The sequence below is a fragment of the Solanum pennellii genome, chromosome 7 (genome assembly GCF_001406875.1).
Source record: "Solanum pennellii chromosome 7, SPENNV200".
NCBI lineage: Eukaryota > Viridiplantae > Streptophyta > Magnoliopsida > Solanales > Solanaceae > Solanum > Solanum pennellii.
The window spans coordinates 70,762,003-70,780,686 of NC_028643.1; positions in this window are offsets into that span (position 1 = coordinate 70,762,003).

The following is an 18,684-nucleotide window of genomic DNA, read 5'->3' on the forward strand; positions in this document are numbered from 1 at the left end:
TTGGATATGCATCCGGTTGGCCCTCACGGCCAGTCCGGCTCATTTTCAAGGTCAAACGAGCCCCGAAGCGCTCATACCCCCATTTAGACGATTTTTGTGTGCTATAGCAAACCATTTTTTGGGTAATCCGGATTCCGACGTCAAAAATTCCAAGAATTTTTGTGGACGTTCTTCAAGACGTTGTCTATGCAAACAGTTGGCTTTCACGGCCAGTCCGTCCCAAGTCAAACGAACCCCGTAGCTCGCATACTTCCCATTTCGACGATTTTCGTGTGCTATAGCAAACCATTTTTTGGGTGATCCAGATTCTGACGTCAAAAATGCCAAATTTTTTCGTGGACGTCCGTCAAGACGTTGTCTATGCAAACAGTTGGCTTTCACGGCCAGTCCGTCCCAAGTCAAACGAACCCCGTAGCTCGCATACTTCCCATTTCGACGATTTTCGTGGGCTATAGCAAACCATTTTTTGGGGGATCCAGATTCTGACGTCAAAAATGCCAAATTTTTTCGTGGACGTCCGTCAAGACGTTGTCTATGCAAACAGTTGGCTTTCACGGCCAGTCCGTCCCAAGTCAAACGAACCCCGTAGCTCGCATACTTCCCATTTCGACGATTTTCGTGGGCTATAGCAAACCATTTTTTGGGGGATCCAGATTCTGACGTCAAAAATGCCAAATTTTTTCGTGGACGTCCGTCAAGACGTTGTCTATGCAAACAGTTGGCTTTCACGGCCAGTCCGTCCCAAGTCAAACGAACCCCGTAGCTCGCATACTTCCCATTTCGACGATTTTCGTGGGCTATAGCAAACCATTTTTTGGGGGATCCAGATTCTGACGTCAAAAATGCCAAATTTTTTCGTGGACGTCCGTCAAGACGTTGTCTATGCAAACAGTTGGCTTTCACGGCCAGTCCGTCCCAAGTCAAACGAACCCCGTAGCTCGCATACTTCCCATTTCGACGATTTTCGTGGGCTATAGCAAACCATTTTTTGGGGGATCCAGATTCTGACGTCAAAAATGCCAAATTTTTTCGTGGACGTCCGTCAAGACGTTGTCTATGCAAACAGTTGGCTTTCACGGCCAGTCCGTCCCAAGTCAAACGAACCCCGTAGCTCGCATACTTCCCATTTCGACGATTTTCGTGGGCTATAGCAAACCATTTTTTGGGGGATCCAGATTCTGACGTCAAAAATGCCAAATTTTTTCGTGGACGTCCGTCAAGACGTTGTCTATGCAAACAGTTGGCTTTCACGGCCAGTCCGTCCCAAGTCAAACGAACCCCGTAGCTCGCATACTTCCCATTTCGACGATTTTCGTGGGCTATAGCAAACCATTTTTTGGGGGATCCAGATTCTGACGTCAAAAATGCCAAATTTTTTCGTGGACGTCCGTCAAGACGTTGTCTATGCAAACAGTTGGCTTTCACGGCCAGTCCGTCCCAAGTCAAACGAACCCCGTAGCTCGCATACTTCCCATTTCGACGATTTTCGTGGGCTATAGCAAACCATTTTTTGGGGGATCCAGATTCTGACGTCAAAAATGCCAAATTTTTTCGTGGACGTCCGTCAAGACGTTGTCTATGCAAACAGTTGGCTTTCACGGCCAGTCCGTCCCAAGTCAAACGAACCCCGTAGCTCGCATACTTCCCATTTCGACGATTTTCGTGGGCTATAGCAAACCATTTTTTGGGGGATCCAGATTCTGACGTCAAAAATGCCAAATTTTTTCGTGGACGTCCGTCAAGACGTTGTCTATGCAAACAGTTGGCTTTCACGGCCAGTCCGTCCCAAGTCAAACGAACCCCGTAGCTCGCATACTTCCCATTTCGACGATTTTCGTGGGCTATAGCAAACCATTTTTTGGGGGATCCAGATTCTGACGTCAAAAATGCCAAATTTTTTCGTGGACGTCCGTCAAGACGTTGTCTATGCAAACAGTTGGCTTTCACGGCCAGTCCGTCCCAAGTCAAACGAACCCCGTAGCTCGCATACTTCCCATTTCGACGATTTTCGTGGGCTATAGCAAACCATTTTTTGGGGGATCCAGATTCTGACGTCAAAAATGCCAAATTTTTTCGTGGACGTCCGTCAAGACGTTGTCTATGCAAACAGTTGGCTTTCACGGCCAGTCCGTCCCAAGTCAAACGAACCCCGTAGCTCGCATACTTCCCATTTCGACGATTTTCGTGTGCTATAGCAAACCATTTTTTGGGTGATCCAGATTCTGACGTCAAAAATACCAAAAATTTTTGTGGACGTCCCTCAAGACCTTGGCTATGCATCCGGGTGGCCCTCACGGCCTGTCCAACCCATTTTCAATGTTGAACGAGCCCTGAAGCGAGCATACCCCCAATTTAGACGATTTTCGTGTGCTATAGCAAGACATTTTTTGGGTGATACGGATTCTGACGTCAAAAATGGCAAAGGCTTTTGTGGACGTCCATATAGACCTTGGTATGCAGCCGGTTGGCCCTCACGGCCAATACGACCCATTTTCAAGGCCAGACAAGCCCCGAAGCGTGCATACCCCCCAATTAGATGATTTTCATGTGCTATAGCAAACAATTTTTTGGGTGATCCAAATTCCGACGTAAAAAATGCCAAAATTTTTTTGTGGACGTCCGTGAAGACGTTAGATATGCATCCGGTTGGCCCTCACGGGCAGTCCGACCCATTTTCAAGGTCAAACGAGCCCCGAAGAGCGCATACCCCCCTATTTTGATGATTTTTATGTTCTATAGCAAACCATTTTTCGGGTGATCCGGATTTCAACGTCAAAAATAAATAATTTTTTTGTGGACGTCTGTTAAGACCTTGCCTATGCATCCAGTTGGCCCTCACGGCCAGCCCGACCCATTTTGAAGGTCAAACGAGCCCCGAAGCGCGCATACCCCCCATTTAGACGATTTTCGTATGCTATAGCAAACCATTTTTGGGGTGATCCAGACTCCGACGTCAAAAATGCCAAAAAATTTTATTGACGTCCGTCAAGACCTTGGCTATGCATATGGATGACCCTCACGGCCAGTCCGATCCATTTTCACGGTCAAACGAGCCCCGAAGCGCGCATACCCCCACATTTAGACGATTTTCGTGTGCTATAGCCAACAATTTTATGGGTGATCCGGATTCCGACTTCAAAAATGCCAAAGATTTTTGTGGAAGTCCGTCAAGACCTTGGTTATGCATCCGGTTGGCCCTCACAGCTAGTCCGACCCATTTTAAAGGTCAAACGAGCCCCAAAGCGTATCTACCCCCCTATTTTAATGATTTTTGTGTGCTATAGCAAACCATTTTTAGGGTTATCCAGATTCCAACGTCAGAAATGCCAAAAATTTTTGTGGACGTCTGTTAAGACCTTGGCTATGCATCTAGTTGGCCCTCACGGCCAATCCGACCCATTTTCAAGGTCAAACGAGCCCCAAAGCGAGCATACCCCCCATTCAGATGATTTTCGTGTGCTATAGCAAACCATTTTTTGGGTGATCCGAACTCAGACGTCAAAATGCCAAAAAGTTTTTTGACGTCCGTCAATACCTTGGCTATGCAGCCGGTTGACCCTCACGGCCAGTGCCACCCATTTTCAAGGTCAGACGAGCCTCGAAGCGCGCAAACCCCCATTTAGATGATTTTCGTGTGCTAAAGCAAACCATTTTTTGGGTTATCCGGATTCCGACGTCAAAAATGCCAAAAATTTTTGTGGACGTCCGTCAAGATCTTGGCTATGTATCCAGTTGGCCCTCACGGCTATTCTTACCCAATTTCAAGGTCAAACGAGCCCCGAAGCGCGCATACCTCCCATTTTGATGATTTTCGTGTGCTATAGCTAACCATTTTTCGGGTGATCCGGATTCCGACGTCAAAAATGCCAAAATTTTTAGTGGACGTCCGTCTGTCAAGACCTTGTCTATGCATCCAGGTGTCCCTTACGGCCAATCCAACCCATTTACAAGGTCAAACGAGCCCCGTAGCGAGCATAACCCACATTTAGACGATTTTCGTGTGCTATAGCAAACCATTGTTTGGGTGATCCGGATTCTGACGTCAAAAATTCCAATATTTTTTGTGGACGTACTTCAAGAGCTTGGCTATGCAGTTGGTTGGCTCTCATGGCCAGTACGACCCATTTTCAAGGTCAAACGATCCCTTAAGAGCGCATACCCCCCATTTGAACGATTTTCGTGTGCTATAGCAAACCATTTTTTGGGTAATCCGGATTCCGACATCAAAAATGCCAAAGTTTTTTGTGAACGTCCGTTAAAAGCTTGTCTATGCATCCGGTTGGCCCTCACGGCCTGTCCAACCTATTTTCAAGGTCAAACGACCCCCAAAGCGCGTATACCCCCCATTTAGACGATTTTCGTATGCTATAGTAAACCATTTTTTGCGTGATCCAGATACAGACGTCAAAAATTACGAAAATTTTTGTGGACATCCATCAAGACCTTGGATCTTCAGCCGGTTAGATCTCACGGCCAGTCCGACCCAATTTTAAGGTCAAATGAGCCCTGAAATGCACATACCCCCTATTTAGACGATTTTCGTGTGCTATAGCAAATCATTTTTTGGGTGATCCGGATTCTGACGTCAAAAATGCCAATATTTTTTGTGGACGTCCGTCAAGACCTTGTCTATGCATCCCGTCAGCCCTCACGGTCAATCCATCCCATTTTCAAGGTCAAACGAGCCCTAAAGCGCGCATACCCCCTATTTTGATGATTTTCGTGTGCTATAGCAAACCATTTTTTGGGTGATCCAGATTCCGAAATCAAAAATGCCAAAAAATTTTGTGGACGTTCTTTAAGACCTTGGCTATGCATCTGATTGTCCCTCAAGGCTAGTCCGACCCATTTTAAAGGTCAGACAAGCGCTGAAGCGTGCATATCCCTTATTTCGACGATTTTCGTAGGCTATAGCAAACCATTTTTTGGGTGATCCGGATTCCGACGTCAAAAATTCCAATATTTTTTGTGGACGTTCGTCTAGACCTTTGCTATGCAGCCGGTTGTCCCTCACGGCCATTCCAACCCTTTTTCAAGGTCAAACGAGCCCCGAAGCACGCATACCCCTCATTTAGACAATTTTCGTGTGCTATATAATATAGCAAACCATTTTTCGGATAATCCAGACTCCGACGTCAAAAATGCCACAAATTTTAATTGACGTCCGTCAACACCTTGGCTAGGCAGCCGGTTGACCCTCATGGCCTGTTCGACCCATTTTCAAGGTCAAAAAGCCCCAAGCGCGCATACCCCATTTAGACGATTTTCGTGTGCTATGGAAAACCATTTTTTGGGTGATCCGGATTCCGACGTTAAAAATGCCAAAAAATTTTGTGAACGTCCGTCAAGACCTTGGCTATGAATGGGGGTGGCCTTCACGGCAAGTCCGACCCATTTTCAAGGTCAAACCAGCCCCGAAGCGAGCATACCCCACATTTAGACGATTTTCGTGTGCTATAGCAAACCATTTTTTGGGTGATCCGGATTCCGACGTTAAAAATGCCAAAAAATTTTGTGAACGTCCGTCAAGACCTTGGCTATGAATGGGGGTGGCCTTCACGGCCAGTCCGACCCATTTTCAAGGTCAAACCAGCCCCGAAGCGAGCATACCCCACATTTAGACGATTTTCGTGTGCTGTAGCAAACCATTTTTTGGGTGATCCGGATTCCGACGTTAAAAATGCCAAAAAATTTTGTGAACGTCCGTCAAGACCTTGGCTATGAATGGGGGTGGCCTTCACGGCCAGTCCGACCCATTTTCAAGGTCAAACCAGCCCCGAAGCGAGCATACCCCACATTTAGACGATTTTCGTGTGCTGTAGCAAACCATTTTTTGGGTGATCCGGATTCCGACGTTAAAAATGCCAAAAAATTTTGTGAACGTCCGTCAAGACCTTGGCTATGAATGGGGGTGGCCTTCACGGCCAGTCCGACCCATTTTCAAGGTCAAACCAGCCCCGAAGCGAGCATACCCCACATTTAGACGATTTTCGTGTGCTGTAGCAAACCATTTTTTGGGTGATCCGGATTCCGACGTTAAAAATGCCAAAAAATTTTGTGAACGTCCGTCAAGACCTTGGCTATGAATGGGGGTGGCCTTCACGGCCAGTCCGACCCATTTTCAAGGTCAAACCAGCCCCGAAGCGAGCATACCCCACATTTAGACGATTTTCGTGTGCTGTAGCAAACCATTTTTTGGGTGATCCGGATTCCGACGTTAAAAATGCCAAAAAATTTTGTGAACGTCCGTCAAGACCTTGGCTATGAATGGGGGTGGCCTTCACGGCCAGTCCGACCCATTTTCAAGGTCAAACCAGCCCCGAAGCGAGCATACCCCACATTTAGACGATTTTCGTGTGCTGTAGCAAACCATTTTTTGGGTGATCCGGATTCCGACGTTAAAAATGCCAAAAAATTTTGTGAACGTCCGTCAAGACCTTGGCTATGAATGGGGGTGGCCTTCACGGCCAGTCCGACCCATTTTCAAGGTCAAACCAGCCCCGAAGCGAGCATACCCCACATTTAGACGATTTTCGTGTGCTGTAGCAAACCATTTTTTGGGTGATCCGGATTCCGACGTTAAAAATGCCAAAAAATTTTGTGAACGTCCGTCAAGACCTTGGCTATGAATGGGGGTGGCCTTCACGGCCAGTCCGACCCATTTTCAAGGTCAAACCAGCCCCGAAGCGAGCATACCCCACATTTAGACGATTTTCGTGTGCTGTAGCAAACCATTTTTTGGGTGATCCGGATTCCGACGTTAAAAATGCCAAAAAATTTTGTGAACGTCCGTCAAGACCTTGGCTATGAATGGGGGTGGCCTTCACGGCCAGTCCGACCCATTTTCAAGGTCAAACCAGCCCCGAAGCGAGCATACCCCACATTTAGACGATTTTCGTGTGCTGTAGCAAACCATTTTTTGGGTGATCCGGATTCCGACGTTAAAAATGCCAAAAAATTTTGTGAACGTCCGTCAAGACCTTGGCTATGAATGGGGGTGGCCTTCACGGCCAGTCCGACCCATTTTCAAGGTCAAACCAGCCCCGAAGCGAGCATACCCCACATTTAGACGATTTTCGTGTGCTGTAGCAAACCATTTTTTGGGTGATCCGGATTCCGACGTTAAAAATGCCAAAAAATTTTGTGAACGTCCGTCAAGACCTTGGCTATGAATGGGGGTGGCCTTCACGGCCAGTCCGACCCATTTTCAAGGTCAAACCAGCCCCGAAGCGAGCATACCCCACATTTAGACGATTTTCGTGTGCTGTAGCAAACCATTTTTTGGGTGATCCGGATTCCGACGTTAAAAATGCCAAAAAATTTTGTGAACGTCCGTCAAGACCTTGGCTATGAATGGGGGTGGCCTTCACGGCCAGTCCGACCCATTTTCAAGGTCAAACCAGCCCCGAAGCGAGCATACCCCACATTTAGACGATTTTCGTGTGCTATAGCAAACCATTTTTTGGGTGATCCGGATTCCGACGTAAAAAATGCCAAAGTATTTTGTGAACGTCCGTCAAGTGCTTGGCTATGCCTCCGGTTGGACCTCACGGCCAGTCCGACCAATTTTCAAGGTCAAACGAGCCCCGAAGCGTGCATACCCCCCATTTAGACGATTTTCATGTGCTATAGTAAACCATTTTTTGGAGATACGGATTCCGACGTCAACAATTCCAAAAAATTTTGTGGACGTCCGTCAAGACCTTGGATCTGCAGCAGGTTGTCTCTCATGGCCAATCCGACCCAATTTCAAGGTCAAATGAGCCCCAAAATGCGTATACCCCATTTAGACAATTTTTGTGTGCTATAGCAAACCATTTTGTGGGTGATTCGGATTCTGATGTCAAAAATGCCAATTTTTTTGTGGACGTCCGTCAAGACCTTAAATAAACAGCCGGTTGTCCCTCATGGCCAATACGACCCACTTACAAGGTCAAATGAGCCCCAAAGCGCGCATATCCCCCATTTCGACGATTTTCGTGTGCTATAGCAAGCCATTTTTTGGGTGATCCGAATTCCAGTGTCAAAAATGACAATATTTATATGGACGTCCGTCAAGACCTTGTCTTCACATCCGGTTGGACCTCACGGCCAATCCGACCCATTTTTCAAGGTCAAACGAGCCCTAAGGCGTGCATACCCCCCATTTTGACGATTTTCGTGTGCTATAGCAAACTATTTTTTGGGTGATCCAGATTTAGACGTCAAAAATGCCAAAAAATTTTGTGGACGTCCGCTAAGACATTGGCTATGCATCTGGTTGGCCCTCACGGCCAGTCCCACCCATTTTAAAGATCAGACGAGCCTCGAAGCGCGCATACCCTCATATTTCACCGATTTTCTTTGGCTATAGCAAACCATTTTTTGGGTGATCCGGATTCCGAAGTCAAAAATGCAAAAAAAATTGTGGTTGTCCGTCAAGACCTTGGTTATGCATCTGGTTGGCCCTCACGGCAATTCCGACCCATTATAAAGGTCAAACGATCCCGGAAGCGTGCATACCCCCCTATTTTGATGATTTTTGTGTGTTAAAGCAAACCATTTTTTGGGTGATCCGGATTCCGACGTCAAAAATGCCAAAATTTTTTGTGGACGTCCTTAAAGACCTTGGCTATGCATCCAGTTGTTCCTCACGACCAGTCCGACCCATTTTCAAGGTCAAACGAGCCTCGAAGCGCGCATACTCCTCATTCAGATGATTTTCGTGTACTATAGCAAATCATTTTTTGGGTGATCCGGACTCTGACGTCAAAAATGCCAAAAAAAAATTTTAACGTCCGTCAAGACCTTGGCCATGCAGCCGGTTGAACCTCAAGGCCATTCCGACCCATTTGAAAGGTCAAACGAGCCCCGAAGCTTGCATACCCCCCTATTTCGATGACTTTCGTGTGCTATGGCAAACCATTTTTTGGGTGATCCGGATTCTGACGTCAAAAATGCAAAAAAACTTTGTGGACGTCCTTTAAGACCTTGGCTATGCATCCGATTGGCCCTCATGACCAGTCCGACCCATTTTCAAGGTCAAACGAGCCCCGAAGCACGCATACCCCCATTTAGACGATTTTCGTGTGCTATAGGAAACCATTTTTTGGGTGATCCGGATTCCGAAGTCAAAAATGCACAAAATTTTGTTGCCGTCCGTCAAGACCTTGGTTATGCATCTGGTTGGCCCTCACGGCCATTCCAACCCATTTAAAAGGTCAAACGAGCCCCGAAGCGTGCATAACCCCCTATTTCGATGATTTTCGAGTGCTATAGCAAACCATTTTTTTGGTGATCCGGATTTCGACGTCAAAAATGCCAAAAAATTTTGTGGACGTCCTTTAAGACCTTGGCTATGCATCCGGTTTGACCTCACGACTAGTAAGACCCATTTTCAAGGTCAAACGAGCCCTGAAGCGCATACCCCCTATTCAGATGATTTTCGTGTGCTATAGCAAACCATTTTTTGGGTGACTGGATTCCCACGTCAAAAATGCCAAACTTTTTTGTGGACGTCCATCAAGATCTTGGCTATGCATCCATTTGGCCCTCACGGCCAATCCGACCTATTTTAAAGGTCGAACGAGCCCCGAAGCGCGCATACCCCCATATAGACGATTTTCGTCTGCTATTGCAAACCATTTTTTGGGTGATCCAGATTCCGACGTCAAAAATGCAAAAAAAATTTGTGGACGTCCTTTAAAACCTTGGTTGTGCATCCGGTTTGCCCTCACGACCAGTCCGACCCATTTTTAAGGTTAAACGAGCCCCGACGCATGCATACCCCTCATTCAGATGATTTTCGCGTGCTATAGCAAACCATTTTTTGGGTGATTCGGATTCCGACGTCAAAAATGCCAAAAAATTTTGTGGATGTCCGTCAAGACCTTGGCTATGCATCAGGTTGGCCCTCACGACCAGTCCGACCCATTTTCAAGATTAAACGAGCCTCGAAGCGCGCATACCGCCCATTTAGACAATTTTCGTGTGCTATAGAAAACCATTATTTGGGTGATCCGGATTCCAATGCCCAAATTCCAAAAAAATTTGTGGACGTCCGTCAAGACATTGGCTATGCATCCGGTTGGCCCTCACAGCCAGTCCGACCCATTTTCAAGGTCAAACGAGTCCCGAAGCGAGCATATCCCCAATTTAGATGATTTTCGTATGCTATAGCAAACCATTTTTTGGGTGATCCGGATCCGACGTCAAAAGTTCCAAAATTTTTTGTGAACGTCCGTCAAGACCTTGTCTATGCAGCCGGTTGGCTCTCACGTCCATTCAAACCAATTTTCAATGTCAAACGAGCCCCAAAGCACGCATACCCCCCATTTAGACTATTTTTGTGTGCTATAGCAAACCATTTTTTTGGTGATATGGACTCCAACGTCAAAAATGCCAAAAAAATTTATAAACGCCCGACAAGAACATGGCTACGCATCCAGTTGGCCATCACGGCAAGTCCCACCCATTTTCAAGGTCAAATGAGCCCCGAAGTGCGTATACCCCCCAGTTAGATAAAACCATTTTTTAGGTGATCCGGATTCCGACGTCAAAAGTTCCAAAAATTTTTGTGGACGTCCGTCAAGACCTTGGATATGCATCCGGTTGGCTCTCACGGCCACTCCGACCCATTTTCAATGTCAAACAAGCCCCGAAGCACGCATACCCCCCATTAAGACGATTTTCGTATGCTATAGCAAACCATTTTTTGGGTGATCCAGACTCCGACGTCAAAAATGCCAAAAAAATTTATCAACATCCGACAAGAACTTGGCTATGAATCCGGTTGGCAGTCACGGCCACTCCCACCCATTTTTAAGGTCAAACGAACCCCGAAGCACGCATACCCCCCATTTAGACGATTTTCGTGTGCTATAGCAAACCAATATTTGGGTGATCCGGATTCCAATGTCAAAAATGCCAAAAAAAATTTTGGACGTCCGTTAAGACCTAGGTTATGCATCAAGTTGGCCCTCACAGCCAGTCCAACCCATTTTCGAGGTCAAACGAGCCCCGAAGTGCGCATACCCCCCATTTAGATGATTTTCGTGTGCTATAGGAAACAATTTATTGGGTGATCTAGATTCCATGTCAAAAGTTCCAAAAAATTTTGTGGACGTCTGTCAAGACCTTGTCTACGCAGCCGATTGTCCCTCACGGCCAGTCCGACCGATTTTCAAGGTCAAACGAGCCCCGAAGCGCGCACACACCCCTATTTCGACGATTTTCGTGTGCTATAGCAAACCAATATTTGGGTGATCCGGATTCCAATGTCAAAAATGCCAAAAAATTTTGCGGACGTCCGTTAAGACCTTGGCTATGCATCCAGTTGGCCCTCCCAGCCAGTCCAACCCATTTTCGAGGTCAAACGAGCCCCGAAGAGCGCATACCCCCCATTTAGATGATTTTCGTGTGCTATAGGAAACAATTTATTGGGTGATCTAGATTCCGATGTCAAAAGTTCCAAAAAATTTTGTGGACGTCTGTCAAGACCTTGTCTACGCAGCCGATTGTCCCTCACGGCCAGTCCGACCGATTTTCAAGGTCAAACGAGCCCCGAAGCGCGCACACACCCCTATTTCGACGATTTTCGTGTGCTATAGCAAAGCAATATTTGGGTGATCCGGATTCCAATGTCAAAAATGCCAAAAAATTTTGCGGACGTCCGTTAAGACCTTGGCTATGCATCCAGTTGGCCCTCCCAGCCAGTCCAACCCATTTTCGAGGTCAAACGAGCCCCGAAGAGCGCATACCCCCCATTTAGATGATTTTCGTGTGCTATAGGAAACAATTTATTGGGTGATCTAGATTCCGATGTCAAAAGTTCCAAAAAATTTTGTGGACGTCTGTCAAGACCTTGTCTACGCAGCCGATTGTCCCTCACGGCCAGTCCGACCGATTTTCAAGGTCAAACGAGCCCCGAAGCGCGCACACACCCCTATTTCGACGATTTTCGTGTGCTATAGCAAAGCAATATTTGGGTGATCCGGATTCCAATGTCAAAAATGCCAAAAAATTTTGCGGACGTCCGTTAAGACCTTGGCTATGCATCCAGTTGGCCCTCCCAGCCAGTCCAACCCATTTTCGAGGTCAAACGAGCCCCGAAGAGCGCATACCCCCCATTTAGATGATTTTCGTGTGCTATAGGAAACAATTTATTGGGTGATCTAGATTCCGATGTCAAAAGTTCCAAAAAATTTTGTGGACGTCTGTCAAGACCTTGTCTACGCAGCCGATTGTCCCTCACGGCCAGTCCGACCGATTTTCAAGGTCAAACGAGCCCCGAAGCGCGCACACACCCCTATTTCGACGATTTTCGTGTGCTATAGCAAAGCAATATTTGGGTGATCCGGATTCCAATGTCAAAAATGCCAAAAAATTTTGCGGACGTCCGTTAAGACCTTGGCTATGCATCCAGTTGGCCCTCCCAGCCAGTCCAACCCATTTTCGAGGTCAAACGAGCCCCGAAGAGCGCATACCCCCCATTTAGATGATTTTCGTGTGCTATAGGAAACAATTTATTGGGTGATCTAGATTCCGATGTCAAAAGTTCCAAAAAATTTTGTGGACGTCTGTCAAGACCTTGTCTACGCAGCCGATTGTCCCTCACGGCCAGTCCGACCGATTTTCAAGGTCAAACGAGCCCCGAAGCGCGCACACACCCCTATTTCGACGATTTTCGTGTGCTATAGCAAAGCAATATTTGGGTGATCCGGATTCCAATGTCAAAAATGCCAAAAAATTTTGCGGACGTCCGTTAAGACCTTGGCTATGCATCCAGTTGGCCCTCCCAGCCAGTCCAACCCATTTTCGAGGTCAAACGAGCCCCGAAGAGCGCATACCCCCCATTTAGATGATTTTCGTGTGCTATAGGAAACAATTTATTGGGTGATCTAGATTCCGATGTCAAAAGTTCCAAAAAATTTTGTGGACGTCTGTCAAGACCTTGTCTACGCAGCCGATTGTCCCTCACGGCCAGTCCGACCGATTTTCAAGGTCAAACGAGCCCCGAAGCGCGCACACACCCCTATTTCGACGATTTTCGTGTGCTATAGCAAACCAATATTTGGGTGATCCGGATTCCAATGTCAAAAATGCCAAAAAATTTTGTGGACGTCCGTTAAGACCTTGGCTATGCATCCAGTTGGCCCTCACAGCCAGTCCAACCCATTTTCGAGGTCAAACGAGCCCCGAAGAGCGCATACCCCCCATTTAGATGATTTTCGTGTGCTATAGGAAACAATTTATTGGGTGATCTAGATTCCGATGTCAAAAGTTCCAAAAAATTTTGTGGACGTCCGTCAAGACCTTGTCTATGCAGCCGGTTGTCCCTCACGGCCAGTCCGACCGATTTTCAAGGTCAAACGAGCCCTGAAGCGCGCACACACCCTTATTTCGACGATTTTCGTGTGCTATAGCAAAACTTTTTTGGGTGATCCGGATTCCAACGTCAAAAATGCCAAAAAGTTTTGTGGACGTCCGTTAGAACCTTGGATATGCATCCAGTTGTCCCTCACGGCCAGTCCGACCCATTTTCAAGGTCAAACGAGCCCTGAAGCGCGCATAGCCCCCATTTAGACTATTTTCGTGTGCTATAGCAAACCATTTTTTGGGTGATCCGGACTCCGATGTCAAAAATGCCAAAAAAATTTATTGACATCCATCAATACCTTGGCTATGCAGCCGGTTGACCCTCACAGCCAGTCCGATCCATTTTCAAGGTCAAACGAGCCCCGAAGCACACATACCCCCCATTTAGACGACTTTCGTGTGCTATAGCAAAACATTTTTTGGATGATCCGGACTCCGACGTCAAAAATGCCAAATTTCTTTATTGATGTCCGTCAAGACCTTGGCGATGCAGTCGGTTGACCCTCACGGCCAGTCCGACCCATTTAAAAGGTCAAACGAGCCGCAAAACGCGCATACCCCCCATTTAGACGATTTTCGTGTGCTACAGCAAACAATATTTTGGGTGATCCAGATTCCGACGTCAAAAATGCCAAAAAATTTTGTGGACGTCCATCAAGATCTTGTCTATGCATCCGGTAGGCCCTCACGGCCAGTCCAACCCATTTTAAAGGTCAAACGAGTCCTGAAGCGCGCATACCCCTATTTAGTCGATTTTCGTGTGCTATGGCAAACCATTTTTTGGGTGATCCGGATTTCGAGTCAAAAATTCCAAATTTTTTTGTGGATATCCGTCAATACCTTGTCTATGCATCCGGTTGGCTCTCACGGCCAGTCCAATCCAATTTCAAGGTCAAATGAGCCCCAAAACGAGCATACCTCCCATTTAGAAAATTTCCGTGTGATATAGCAAACTATTTTTTGGGTGATCCGTATTCCGATGTCAAAAGTTCCAAAAGTTTTTGTGGACGTCCGTTAGGACCTTGGCTATGCATCCGGTTGTCCCTCACGGCCAGTATGACCCATTTTCAAGGTCAAACGAGCCCCAAAGCGCGCATATCTCCCATTTCGATGATTTTCATGTCCTATAGCAATCCATTTTTTGGGTGATCCGGATTCCGACGTCAAAAATGACAAAAAATTTATGTGGACGTCCATCAAGACCTTGTCTACACATCTGGTTGGCCCTCACAGCAAATCCGACCCATTTTCAAGGTCAAACTAGCCCTAAAGAGTGATACCCCCCAGTTCGGTGATTTTCGTGTGCTATCGCAAACCATTTTTGGGGTGATCAAGATTCCGACGTCAAAAATGCCAAATTTTTTTGTGGACGCCCTTCAAGACCTTGTCTATGCATCTGGTTGGACCTCACGGACGGTCCGACCCATTTTCAAGGTCAAACGAGTCCCAAAGCACGCATATCCCCAATTTCAATGATTTTCGTGTCCTATAGCAAATCATTTTTTGGGTGATCCGGATTCCGACGTCAAAAATGCCAAAAATTTTTGTGGACATCCGTTAAGACCTTGGTTGTGCATCTAGTTGGCCCTCACGGCCATTCCGACCCATTTTCGAGGTGAAATGAGCCCCGAACCGTGTATACCCCCCATTTAGATGATTTTCGTGTGCTATAGCAAACCATTTTTTGGGTGATCCGGATTTCGACGTCAAAAGTTCCAAAAGTTTTTGTGGACATCCGTCAAGGCCTTGGCTATGTAGCTAGTTTGCCCTCACGGCCAGTCCGACCAAATTTCAAGGTCAAACGAGCCCCGAACACGCATACCCCCCTATTTCGATGATTTTCGTGTGCTATAGCAAACCATTTTTTGGGTGATCCGGATTCCGACGTCAAAAATGCAAAAAAAATTTTAGACATCCGCTAAGAACTTGGATATGCATCTGGTTGGCCCTTACGGCCAGTCCGACCCATTTCCGAAGTCAAAAATGACAAAATATTTTGTGGACGTCCGTCAAGACCTTATCTACGCATACGGTTGGCCCTCACATCCAATCAGACCCATTTTCAAGGTCTAACGTGCCCGAAAGCGTGCATACCCCCCATTTCGATGATTTTCGTGTGCTATAGCAAACAATTTTTTGGGGTGATCCAGATTCCGACGTCAAAAATGCCAAAAAAAATTTTGGATGTCCTTTAAGACCTTGGCTATGCAGCCGGTTGGCCCTCACGGCAGTCCGTCCCATTTTCAAGGTCAAACGAGCCTCGAAGCTCGCATACCCCCCATTTTGACGATTTTTGTGTGCTATAGCAAACCATTTTTTGGGTGATCCGGATTCCGACGTCAAAAGTTCAAAAAGTTTTTGTGGACATCCGTCAAGACCTTGGATATGAAAATGGTTTACCCTCACGGCCAGTCCGACCCATTTTAAAGGTCAAACGAGCCCCGAAGTTTGCATACCCCCCTATTTCGATGATGTTCGTGTGCTATAGCAAACCATTTTTTGGGTTATCCAAATTCCGACGTTAAAATGCAAAAAATTTTGTGGACGTCCGTCAAGACCTTTGTTATGTATCCGATTGGCCCTCACGGCCAGTCCGACCTATTTTCTATGTCAAACGAGCCCCGAAGCGTGCATACCCCCTATTTTGACGATTTTTGTGTGCTATAGCAAACCATTTTTTGGGTGATCTTGATTCCGACGTCAAAAATGCAAAAAAAATTTGTGGACGTCCTTTAATACCTTGGCTATGCAGCCGATTGGTGCTCACGGGTAGTCTAGCCCATTTTAAAGGTCAAACAATCCCCGAAGCGCGCATACCTCCCATTTCGATGATTTTCGTCTGCTATAGCAAACTATTTTTTGGGTGATTCGGATTCCGACGTCAAAAATGCCAAACTTTTTTGTGGACGTCCGTCAACACCTTAGCTATGCATCCGGTTGTCCCTCACGGCCAGTCCAACCCATTTTCAAGGTCAAACGAGCCCCGAAGCACGCTTACCCCCCATTTCGATGATTTTCGTGTGCTATAGCAAACCATTTTTTGGGTGATACGGATTCCGACATCAAAAATGCCAAAAAATTTTGTGGACGTCCGTCAAGACCTTTTCAATACAGCCGGCTGGACCTCACGTCCATTCCGACCCATTTTCAAGGTCAAAAGAGCCCCGAAGCGCACATACCCCCCATTTCGACGATTTTCGTGTGCCATAGCAAGCCATTTTTTGGATGATCCGGATTCCGACGTCAAAAATACAAAAAATTTAAGTGGATGTCCGTCAAGAGCTTGGCTATGCATCCGGATGTCCCTCACGGCCAATCCGACCCATTTTCAAGGTCAAATGAGCCTCGAAGCGCGCATACCCCCCATTTAGACGATTTTCATGTGCTATAGCAAACCTTTTTTTGGGTGATCCGGATTCCGACATCAAAAATTCCAAAAATTTTTGTGGACGTCCCTCAGGACCTTTTCTATGCATCCGGTTTGCTCTCATGGCCAGTCCGACCCAATTTCAAGGTCAAACGAGCCCCGAAGCGCGCATACCCCCCATTGAGACGATTTTCGTGTGCTATAGCAAACCTTTTTTTGGGTGATCCGGATTCCGACATCAAAAATTCCAAAAATTTTTGTGGACGTCCCTCAGGACCTTTTCTATGCATCCGGTTTGCTCTCATGGCCAGTCCGACCCAATTTCAAGGTCAAACGAGCCCCGAAGCGCGCATACCCCCCATTGAGACGATTTTCGTGTGCTATAGCAAACCTTTTTTTGGGTGATCCGGATTCCGACATCAAAAATTCCAAAAATTTTTGTGGACGTCCCTCAGGACCTTTTCTATGCATCCGGTTTGCTCTCATGGCCAGTCCGACCCAATTTCAAGGTCAAACGAGCCCCGAAGCGCGCATACCCCCCATTGAGACGATTTTCGTGTGCTATAGCAAACCTTTTTTTGGGTGATCCGGATTCCGACATCAAAAATTCCAAAAATTTTTGTGGACGTCCCTCAGGACCTTTTCTATGCATCCGGTTTGCTCTCATGGCCAGTCCGACCCAATTTCAAGGTCAAACGAGCCCCGAAGCGCGCATACCCCCCATTGAGACGATTTTCGTGTGCTATAGCAAACCTTTTTTTGGGTGATCCGGATTCCGACATCAAAAATTCCAAAAATTTTTGTGGACGTCCCTCAGGACCTTTTCTATGCATCCGGTTTGCTCTCATGGCCAGTCCGACCCAATTTCAAGGTCAAACGAGCCCCGAAGCGCGCATACCCCCCATTGAGACGATTTTCGTGTGCTATAGCAAACCTTTTTTTGGGTGATCCGGATTCCGACATCAAAAATTCCAAAAATTTTTGTGGACGTCCCTCAGGACCTTTTCTATGCATCCGGTTTGCTCTCATGGCCAGTCCGACCCAATTTCAAGGTCAAACGAGCCCCGAAGCGCGCATACCCCCCATTGAGACGATTTTCGTGTGCTATAGCAAACCTTTTTTTGGGTGATCCGGATTCCGACATCAAAAATTCCAAAAATTTTTGTGGACGTCCCTCAGGACCTTTTCTATGCATCCGGTTTGCTCTCATGGCCAGTCCGACCCAATTTCAAGGTCAAACGAGCCCCGAAGCGCGCATACCCCCCATTGAGACGATTTTCGTGTGCTATAGCAAACCTTTTTTTGGGTGATCCGGATTCCGACATCAAAAATTCCAAAAATTTTTGTGGACGTCCCTCAGGACCTTTTCTATGCATCCGGTTTGCTCTCATGGCCAGTCCGACCCAATTTCAAGGTCAAACGAGCCCCGAAGCGCGCATACCCCCCATTGAGACGATTTTCGTGTGCTATAGCAAACCTTTTTTTGGGTGATCCGGATTCCGACATCAAAAATTCCAAAAATTTTTGTGGACGTCCCTCAGGACCTTTTCTATGCATCCGGTTTGCTCTCATGGCCAGTCCGACCCAATTTCAAGGTCAAACGAGCCCCGAAGCGCGCATACCCCCCATTGAGACGATTTTCGTGTGCTATAGCAAACCTTTTTTTGGGTGATCCGGATTCCGACATCAAAAATTCCAAAAATTTTTGTGGACGTCCCTCAGGACCTTTTCTATGCATCCGGTTTGCTCTCATGGCCAGTCCGACCCAATTTCAAGGTCAAACGAGCCCCGAAGCGCGCATACCCCCCATTTAGACGATTTTCATGTGCTATAGCAAACCTTTTTTTGGGTGATCCGGATTCCGACATCAAAAATTCCAAAAATTTTTGTGGACGTCCCTCAGGACCTTTTCTATGCATCCGGTTTGCTCTCATGGCCAGTCCGACCCAATTTCAAGGTCA